Source organism: Cynoglossus semilaevis, chromosome 1 (genome assembly GCF_000523025.1).
Source record: "Cynoglossus semilaevis isolate Cse_v1.0 chromosome 1, Cse_v1.0, whole genome shotgun sequence".
Classification (NCBI taxonomy): domain Eukaryota; kingdom Metazoa; phylum Chordata; class Actinopteri; order Pleuronectiformes; family Cynoglossidae; genus Cynoglossus; species Cynoglossus semilaevis.
This window is the reverse complement of record NC_024307.1, coordinates 4,801,749-4,812,920: the sequence shown is the minus strand read 5'-3', so window position 1 is coordinate 4,812,920 and position 11,172 is coordinate 4,801,749.

The following is an 11,172-nucleotide window of genomic DNA, read 5'->3' as shown; positions in this document are numbered from 1 at the left end:
CGTTGAGAGTCGCTTTCAACTCTTCACTGCCTTGCACTCAGTGAGGCTGGTCTGAAGTCAAACCTCCCTAAACACATGCGGGACATTTGAGCTTTGATCACATACAGAGTTTTTTTTTTTTGTTGTTGTTTGTTTTGTTGGGTTTTTTTTTTTATTATTTGGTACCAGGATGATGGAAGGTCAATTCCTACTGTGAATCTTTTTCAACTGTAATTGGTGCAGGTCATGTGAGCATATTTTTTTTCTCCTCTCGTCAGACTAAAGTTAATCAGGCAGGAAGCGTTTTCCAAAGACTTGAAAGACGGATGGTTTGGCTTGAGTGGGCCCGGCTCTCCCATCTCGTGCTGCAGCCACACTGAATAACTCACTTGAGATTCTCCTGACACAAATTGTGTTGTTTGGTGCAATGTATCAATCCAGAAAACATCGTGTAAAAAGCAGGAGGAGGCAGGGTGCTTAGGTGAGGCTGACGGATGGCTTTTCTAAAGCTTTTGAAGACCGCTCCCATAAATAAAAGAAAATCTATCTTTTACAAAATTACCTTGAAACAAATTCCAGATTTTTCAAATTTTTAGAACATAAACATCTTAAAAAACATTAAAGAGTTCTACAACATTACAACAGAGATACATACTGGGTTAGCTGTATCACCGTTAAGATCCTCTAAGGGCTGTCAAACTCCTACAGGGGGCAGAATTTAATACCCAGACAGGATTAATATTTATACTGAATACAATTTAAGTAGGATTGAAGAATTTGCACAGACTGCAACAGACTCACAAAATAAAATTTAAAATATTAACAATGAGAGTATTGTTACTGAAATGTAGAATTATTTTATGCGTACCATACTTTTCCTTAGAATTGGAATTAACAAAGTAAAATTGAGTGAGTTACCCAGCATGCATCGGTACAAACACCGAATTTGACCATTGTATGTAACCTTTAAGACATCAATACAAAAGTGAAGCTCTGGTGGGCCTCATAAAATGACATGATGGGCCAGATTTGGCCCGCGGGCCTTGGGTTGACACATGTGCTCTAAGTTTAGTTCATTTTAAGCTTTAGAGTTTCTTTGAAACAAACAACATGCATGGCTGCTGACAGAGCTGCTGTGGGGGGAGTCAAGCAGCTCTCCTCAGCAGCTGGCAGAATCTGGTTCTTTATGGTGGCCACGTCAGCATGGGACCAATCAGCTCACAGGAGCCACCTGAACCGGTCACATGTTCACCTGCAGTCAGTTTTACTATAACGGAGAAAAAGGAGAAAAACGCACGTAAAATGACCCCTGCGGTGGTAACAGTGTTTTCAGGGCTGATGATGTCGTTGTTATCTCTAAGGCTCGTTGTTATGGAAATGATAGAAACAGTAACACATGTACAGTAAACCAGCCCCACAGAGGAGGTCTCCACTGGACCCACGGTGGTCTGGGCTGTTTCCTCATGGATAGGCCTGTAATCCTTTTTTGATGATGAGGCAGTGAGGCATTGAAATGCCACCAGGACGCAGCATGTGGCGCTGGATACATCCTCCAGTAATAGAACCAATATTGCAAAATAATTATCATGGATTTTTTTTTCTTTTCAGTGCATTCCTCCTGCAGGCTGACTGTTGCAGATGAATTCTGCTCTTTATTAACACACAGTAAAAACACTGACTTACTATGTTAAAGTAAAGCAAGAGCTGGGTTTTATAGTGCAGAGAAAGCTGTAAAAAAAGTGAATGCATCAGTGAGTGCATACTAATGTAATGAGCAACAGAATGCATACTGTGCAGTTTGTCCTGGTGTTGCTGGATGTAAGTTTTTTTTTTTTTTTTTTGAGATGAAACCCATGTAGATGGACTCCCTGGGTTTAGGCCGGGGCTGGTGTTGTAAAGTACACACTTGTTATTGTCGTACATTCTTTAAAAAGTGCTAACAAGCCTCTGAGAATATATGTTATAATATCCTATAAACTACTTCTTTTGGGCGTTCTACTAACTTCACAGCTTTGGTTATAAAAGCTAACAGTAAATGAATTAATTACCTTGTGTGTTTTATGTTCACTAAAGGATACTGAACAAAGGAAAGTCAATAATCATATCATTTTAAATGTGTCTGATTTTATCACTAAATTGTTGTAATGCATCTTCAACAGTTTTTTTTTTATCCTGTTTTATTATATCATGTTACTCAGTCAGGTTCCTAAAAATTCTCCAAATTAAAACATTTGAAATCCTTTATTAGTTTTTACCCAGATTTAAATACAAAAAAAATCTTAATCTTAAATAAAATAAATTTTCAACAATTTTTCATTTGATTATATTTTTTTCCCAAAACTGAAACATCCTTTAAAAACTTAGGATACTGAACAAAGGAAAGTCAATAATGATATCATTTTAAATGTGTCTGATTTAATCACTAAATTGCTGTAATGCATCTTCAACATTTTTTTAATCCTGTTTTATTATAACATGTTACTCAGTTGTTGAACTTTGGTTCAGTCAGGTTCCTAAATCCTCCAAATTAAAACATGTGAAATCCTTTATTAGTTTTTACCCAGATTTAAATACAAAAAAAATCTTAATCTTAAATAAAATAAATTTTCAACCATTTTTCTTTTGATTATATTAATTAGTAAAAATTAATTAGTTTACAAAGGTCAACCCATTTTTAAGTACAATAATTCCACCGTTCACTTCCCTTTCACTGCTGTAATACAGTGGTTTTTAAAGTGTGTGTGTGTGGGGGGGGGCACCAGGAGGCACCAAGGGAACAGAAAAACAAATGCAAAAAAACAAGTTTTTAATTTTATTTTTATGACCATTTGTCCAGAGCTCTACAACACATTAACTGCTGTAATGGTTGGATTCTCAAGTGTCCCACGGTACCTGAACACAGCGACATGATGGCGTCTATAATCTTTGTAGACCTGGTGGTCTGCACCTGTGATCGGACTGCTCTGTTCCTCTGCTAGCGTGTAGCTAGCTACCACAAAATGGACAAGTTTTTGACAAGAAATAGACTGAAGGAGCAGACCAACGGTTTATTATTCAGTATTAATATACAGTATATGAGGATTTGTCCACAGCTACTCTGAGATTAATCAGATTAAAAAAACCTAATCATCTCCGACCTCTGATTATTGTCTTGTGCAGCTAATAAACAATCTTGACTTTTACTGTGTGTATTTTTACACCAGTATATATCAGATATATAACGTGTCTGCTATTTTTGTTTGCTTTATTCCTGTATCACTGTGGAGTGACAGGAATGATGGCAGCAGAGGCAGAGTTGACATGTTAAAGCCCAGAGCGGCTTTAAAATTAAATTACTGTGATACATCAACACTAACTGAATGAAGGAGATTTTTCTTGTTTTTTTTTCCCCTCGGGAATGTTCCTAAAAAAACATATTTAGCCAGATAACTGGGCAGTTAGGGCTATTTTTTTGAACTGTAATCGCAGACACAGATGTTTGAAGTCATTTATGTTTCCCCTCAGCTGAATTTACTGTAGTTCTACTTTATTTTACCTCAGCATCAGTACCTGGGACCGTCCCTGTGAGGCCGGTGGTGGTGAACCTCGGCTGAGCAGGTGGGATGGTCGCACCATCAAACAGCTGTAAATCCTCCTCCGCCCGTCCATTTGTTTACGCCTCCTGTTTTCCACCAAACAAACTACTAGATTTCCCATGAGAGCCGCTGCCCTCCCCCCCCACGCACCCCCGCAGCGTCCTCAGTGGACATGCTTTATGGGAGTCACAGCCAGATGGAAACAGTTAAAACACCATTCTTAAAGATGTGTGTTGTGCCAGTACAGGGTCTGAGCGAGGACCAGCTCAGTCCTGTGTGTGTGTGTATGAATAAAAAGAGGAGCCATCCATCAGCATGTCGATCATGGCCGCCGTTCGTCTGAATGCAAGTAAACCAGCAATTGTACTAAAAAATACCTGTACAGCAGTACTGATTATGTTTACTCTGCGTTTGTCTAATCAGCAATTTAAATTTGAACCAGGGGTCAGAGGTCATCAACTATGTTTGAAAGATATTTTTTCTGGACAGACACCTGAATGAAAATACATTTTTGTATTTTGTATTTTATGTTAATTTTAGAATCCGGTCACGGGCCGGATTGGACGGTTTGGCGGACTGGATCGGGCCAGTGGGCCACTAGTTGATGTCTGCTCTCGTGGGATATATTTAGATCTTAAATTTCAATTGTGTGAGATGTGATCAACATCTGGTTGAATCATTGTGTTAAATATTATTATTTCCAGACCGATGTGATCAACATCTGGTTGAATCATTTTGTTAAATATTATGCCCCCTTGTGGGATGGTGATGTAATGCATGGTAAAGTGTGTTACCTTTGCATATATTTGAGTGTATTTTATATTCTGAGATAAGTATCTGTTAACTTTAAACAAAAATTTTGCAAAACCTCATTCCCCTTGAAAGAACCAGCAAACAGAGGTGTCTGTAGCTCAGTCTTACACCTGAGGGGATGTGGGTTCAATTCCAGACTCACATATGTAGACTATTCAATTAGAGACAATCTAATTACCACAAGCTTCTTGAGGTAATTGGATTAACAAACCACACAAGCTTCTGATTTCAATATTCCAGGCTGATTTGATAAGGTTGAGCTGGAGCCACGTGTAGTCCGAGCTACGCCGTGCAAATGGGAGCGAGTGTGCACCCAATATTTGAGTTTTATGTCTCCATGCCAGAGTGTTTTATTAGCATGGCGCCACACAGACGAGTTGACATATTTCACTAGTGAAGGACGTGACCCTGGTTGTTTATTTCCCATGATGAAATTGTCCAGAGGTTGATGACTCCGTAAATAAACAGTTCAGTAGCTGTTGGCTTCTGGTGACCAGTGTAATTATTACTGTGTAATCATCACAGGGCAGATCGGCCTGCCCACGTCCGGGCCTTTAACCACAGAGAACTAAGACACCGCCTGACAGTGCCCCGTCTATTTCTGATATCCAATCTTTTCCCAATAAATAAACCTGAGTTTATTGTGTCTCCGCCTCCTCCCCAACTACAATCTACACCCCTGTTCCCACTCCTCTAATAAAATGTGCTGCCGTTGCTTAGGCTTCTTTTAGTTCAGCGGGTAATTTATCAGTTTTATATACGACCCTGACTCAACAGCTACAAGACACACAATCGCATCAGAAATTCAAATACCCGCTGCCTGGAGAGGAGAGCATGTTCGGAGCCTCACAAATCTGGTTACGCTCAGTAAGCAGACGTGGTCGTGCAGAATTTAATGTAATTTACTCACAATTAATGGACATGGTGTGGCTGCATGTCTGTGTTAACACCGCAGCAGCTGAAAACGGTGACGTGGCCCGGGCAGGATGTCTGGGCAGAGCAGCTTCCATTAGTGATTTTCTTCTTCTTCCTTCAACAGAGGTAGAAAATCAATTTTCACAATGACATCAACACAGACACATCATTATCAGAATACGTTTTCATAAGTACATTAAACGGCGGGTTCAAGAGTGCAGGAGGTTTGATCATTTACTTGGCCAGGAGAATATTTTTCTAGAATTACCGGTATCTTAGTGTACAGCAACGGTAATGTACCCTCTTAATTAAGCAGTATTTGTTCTGTTCGTCATCGTGAGATGTAGTTCTCTACCTCAGCCACTGCACCGTGCTTTCTCAGCACAATTTACTGCCCGCGGATCCACAGTGGACAATCCATAAAGTCCGGTCTGCACACGCAGCTGTTAGAAACTGTGTTGCAAAGGGAGGAATTAAAGGGCCAAGCAAACAGGGATCTATAAACATATTATGTCCCGTTGTTAATGGAAATGTCATCAGCAGAAGTCGCACGGCTCTATTGAGCGATGAGCCAATTTCCCCTGCTCTCTCTTAACCACTCGCATGTAAAATGGTTGGAAGTGTTCACGGGAGCTCCAGTTCCTACTGAAAACAAAAAGGCCTAAATTTTCCAACCAATTAATTTTAAAAGCCTCTCAGTCCACTTTTGAACAAAGACACAAACTGCAGTGTGTCTGCTGGAGGATGAATAACGAGACATAAATGTTTACTTTGTGGTGACGGTTCCTGGTGGAGCACTGCCTTCTCTGACTGTAGCTGCTGCTGAAGGAGAAGAATCCTCACTGTCAGAGTCGTGTCTGTGAGAAGCTCAGAAGCTTTTACTGCAGTGGTTCACAACCGTTTTTTGACTTGTGACCCCATTTTGACCTCGCAAATTTCTGGCGACCCCTGAGAGGTTTTTCTTTTTTTTTCGTAGAATTTGTTTTTGGTCATGTTTGTTATACTGAGTTAGTAATATGAAGATTATTGCACAAAGGGTTAATCCAGCTCGTCTTTACATCGTTGAAATTTGATACTAATAAAGAAAATAATAATTACAACAATTGAAACAAATTTTACATTGTTTTTTTTTCTTTTGAATTCCAGATGATCTTGTAGGACTACGACCCCAAGGTTGAAAAACATTTTTTTTTACTGGTGGTCAACTGACCATGACACAACAGCCTCTACAGTGACACATTAAAAACAATCAAATCAATTTCTCCCACAGACCAAAACAGTCGAGCCAGAGACAAATTAAGACCAAAATATATATTTTATATAACCATAAATATTGAATGAAAGTTTTTTTTCCTGTTTGTTTGGTTTTTCTAATAGTTAAACGATGTAATAATCTGAGACTTTATTTCTGAAACAACCATTGAGACCAAAACCGCCTGCTGGCACACAGTAGCATTACCATCAAGTAGTTTAATACCACTAATTTCACAACTGGTGTTTTGGTTATTTTTACTTCACCAAAAACATTTGAATCCCCTGTTTTAAGAGACTAATATAATATAAATAATTATGATATTAAAATGACAAATAAGTAACGTTTTCTTTTTGCTTCTAGGTTTCTAGGTTTTTGTTTCATGCTTTTATATATAATTTACATGTACATGTTTGGAAGTCGGAAGTCATCTCAGATTAAAAGGAAACCGTCCAAAAATTCCCAGTTTTTACTATTCAGTCGGCTTTTTGACAGTGAAATCAAAAACGTTTTAATGTAATATTTGTTATATTAGTAGCAGTACCCTTGTACTACAGTAGTATCAGTAGTGCTTTTGTAAACAGTGGCTGCCTCAATAATACGTTGCCTTTCATAAAATATCTGTGGAACGGTGCAGCTGTTTTTGTGGCTCAGCTTTGACTCCTAGTGGAGGAAAGTGAAATAGCTGATGGTCCTACCCTTGTGTCCTCCATCCTCACACCCAGCTTCAAACACTCATCTTGTAGATTTCTGCTGACTGAAGCTGCCTGTTTGTCCCCACATCAACACTGGGCTTTGTTGGTGCGAAAGCCTCCCAGAGCTCATTATTATTTTTTCAGTCAGTCACGCCGGAGACGAGAGAACACACGAACAGAGAACCTCGGATGAATAAAAGACACACACATACACACATAGAGAGAGATAGACATGCTCACACAAAAGTTAAGCGTGACCTGATGAAAAAGGTGAACACGTGGACAAAGCTGTTTTATTGACAAGAATTCCTCTGCGACATTAACCCACTGACCTAGTTCTCTAATGGAAAAACACTTGACTGGACAGCAGGCAGTTGGCATGACAACCTACCCACCGTGTAAGGTCAACGCTGTGTAGTCAAGACATTAATTTGTTCAAATTTGACTGAAATAAACATCTGTCCCTCAACTATTGCTGGTTAAAATACAGTTTCTAAAAAGATATGATATTAATTATTGCTATGTTGTCTGTATCACAGGTGTCCAAGCCGTGGGTTGTGGGCCAGTACCAGACATTGCGGGTTACGCGGTTCATATGAGACCAAATATTTGTGCGTTGGATTTACTAACACACAATAACGTCTTAAAACATGTCATGACATTTTTTTAAAATAAAAGTCCTTGTTGAGCTCAAAGAAGATGATCCATTTATCTCAGTAAGTGATTCTCTAAATGCACTAAAATCTCTGTGCGTAATATTCAGAGTTTAACGTTATTCTTGACAACCAGTTGAACAAAAACAACTGAGGATTTGTGTTTTTGATTACCGTCACGCTGGCATTAGTGAAATAGAATTATTTGTCATTGTGACACAGCACACCACTGCACACACAACCAAATGTGACCTCTGTTTTTAACCCATCACCAAAGTAAACAGTGGGCAACCTATAAGCACCCATGGAACAGTGTGTCGGGACTAAGCCGTGCTCAGAGCACCTCAGTGGTAACTTGGCAGCTGTTGGACTCCAGGAGTCTTCCGGACCCAAGTTTGCTTCCTTAACCACTAAGCTGCCACATAGGTTTCTAACTCAGTTATTTCTCCATATAATCCACTATAAATGTGGATGGAACCTTAGATGAATGCTCCCACACTTGTAATTATTTCATCCACTAATTAAAACTTCCCATAAATGTGCTAATGTGAGCTCTTTAATCTCAGTTTGCCTCTATAGAGTATTTTTGCAGATATCAATTTCTACATGTTTTAATGTTTATTTGTTTATGAAGTTTACAATATCAACAGCACAGTCATTACTTTGCAAGCAGGGCATTTGCCTGGGTTGTCAAACATCCTGGTATGTTTGACAGTATTTCCATGTTTATATGTTACACTACTATATATGTACCAACGTTACTTTTACTGACACTTTTATAAGATCCACAGAAGAACAAAAGCATAAAAACGATCTTGGTGTGAGGATGTGATTGTCTTAGCCAGCAGCTACTGTATGTGTGATTGGGACTGTGACTTACAGTGTGTAATTATATGACTAATTTAACAGAGGGAGATTAATTCCGACATCTGATGCCTAAAAAAGGGCTGAGGCGGTCTGTTAACTAACCGCCCATGTAGGGGAAAATGAACCTTGATTCTCATTTAGCTGACAGATGGGCTCCGACTCTAGGAATGAATGAAAAAAACCAGCCCTGCATACAGTGATCTGTAGTGATTTATAACATCAATTATCTCTCTGTGGTGATTTGTATCTACTTAACTCATACTGTATGTGTTCCTCCACTGCTTGATGAAGATTACTGTTATTTTTACATCCTGTTGAAAAACAGCAAAGTTTTACAAATCATACGGAAAACCATTTATTTTCATCATTAGAATTATTCACAACATTTGGACGAAACGACTACGGGATTTTTTTTTTGATGAATGTCTCTACTCAACATAAAACTCACAAACTAGTCATGTCCCTGGAATGTCCAGCAGGGGGCGCCAGAGAGGAGAGAAACCGGTTTAATCGTAGCACAGATGTTGTGCATGTATAATACTCCCGGCAATCAACAGTTTCTAATTAACTAAATTGAACTCTGTGAGATTGTGTTGCTTGTATTTAATAACGAGACATATTTATATTTAAAAAATATCACGTAGTTCACATTTTGAACGATGGTGTTTATACATCAACTTGATATAACAACTTGTAAAATAGAATTAATTTTTTTGGGGGGGGGGTGTTAGTGGTGGGGGGGCACTTTACAAATGAGTCCCAATCTAAGCTGGAAGATTTGCATTAGTCTGTTTACGTGGACAGTGTTCAGTAAAAGTCAGTGGGTCAGATAATTGAGTAAAAGGAGACAGATGGTGGCAGCATTTACTGCTGATTACATGGAGGTCATAAACTGCCCCTCAGTAGCTGGGGTATGAGGTCCAGGTATATTAAACTGCCAGAGCCTGAATCTTAGTGCAGCAGCGAGTGTGCAGAAGTGTTGAGGCAGCGTGAGGAAGGCTTTACAACGAGTCTAAGTTATATTTCTGTAAACGTTTCCTGTGTTGTTCCTCACAAACTTTACCACGTCTGTATATGTACAGTAGCAGCTGCAGCCCAGTGTCACTGTAGTTCTGTCTATGAAGCAGAATAGTTGATTTCTTTTTTTTTCTCACTCACTGCCACTTGCTGTGGGACTGTCAGTCACATTGAGTGAAATTTTCCAGGCCAGAGACCTTGGGGCTACAGCAGAACTGCATTGGGTGGCTGCATGTGCACAATGCAGCAAATATAAATAGGATATGCTGATTTAGGGCCATGCGCAGTATCGTGAAATGACGCGAGGACACAAGAGAGGCAATGTTCCCCAACAAAACTGCTGGACAAGGCAGAACGCTGTATTCCAACAAATGTTTTTTTTTTTCTGGATCGTCTAAGATCAGCAGCCTCGATAAGCCAAAGAATGACTTGCACTTACAGAAAGTTTGGTTTCCAGTGAACGTGACAAATGTGGGATATTAACTGGATCATAACTGGTCTGTATGATCAAAGATTAAAATCAGTCAGAAATGTTATGGACTTTTGGTTTACCTGCTAGCTGTCGTCAGATCTGTGGAATATCAATGAAAGAACCTGCTGTGTTTATCATTCCCTGGCCTGCTCTGCTCACTATTCATTTACATTAGTCTGGTGTCCCAGCTTCCCTGGGAACGGTTGCTGTAGACACTGTTTACTGATCACGCTGATGCATTTGTCCAGCAACTCCAGAAGACAGACGATCAATATTCCAACCAGAGGAGAATTTCCAGTCTTTAGCTGGAGAATGTTGAACATCAGTCAAAGTATTCCTCCAAATGATGACCGGCCTTTGAGGGTGTTTAGAGCAGGGGTGAGCAGCCATGTCCACGTCAAAACAGCCTGGTATATCATGTGACTATATATATTTATATATGACCCCCATGGGAACCAAACCCATTTGCGTTATTTGAATGTTTACCATGCTCCACCACATGTGGCGCCCCAGGTCACGGCCATTCAGCGCGCTTGTTCGTCCTGAGACCGAGAGCACTGTTGAACTACGGTAAGAGCATTGCTACATGCTAAAACGCTAGGCCTCAATGCCGTTTATTGAGATAATTTTATTTTTAAAAAAAATTAATATATATAAGAGTTATAGGAACGTGTCCTAATATTTGAACCCACCGGGATATTTGTTGTATCATTGTGAACCGTGAGAACGGACTTTGAAAGGTTAATTAAGTTAGCACGAAGCTAACGCTAATCGCGAGTAACGTCGCTAAACTAGTTCAGTTCCGTATAGCTTTTGTGTAGTTGGCTAAACTACCACTATTTAAAAAGAGAGATGGAATATAATGTCAGGTTGTTATGAATGTTGTTTTCTGATAACTAAGATGTACATTATGTGTTTTATTGCACTGAAGTTG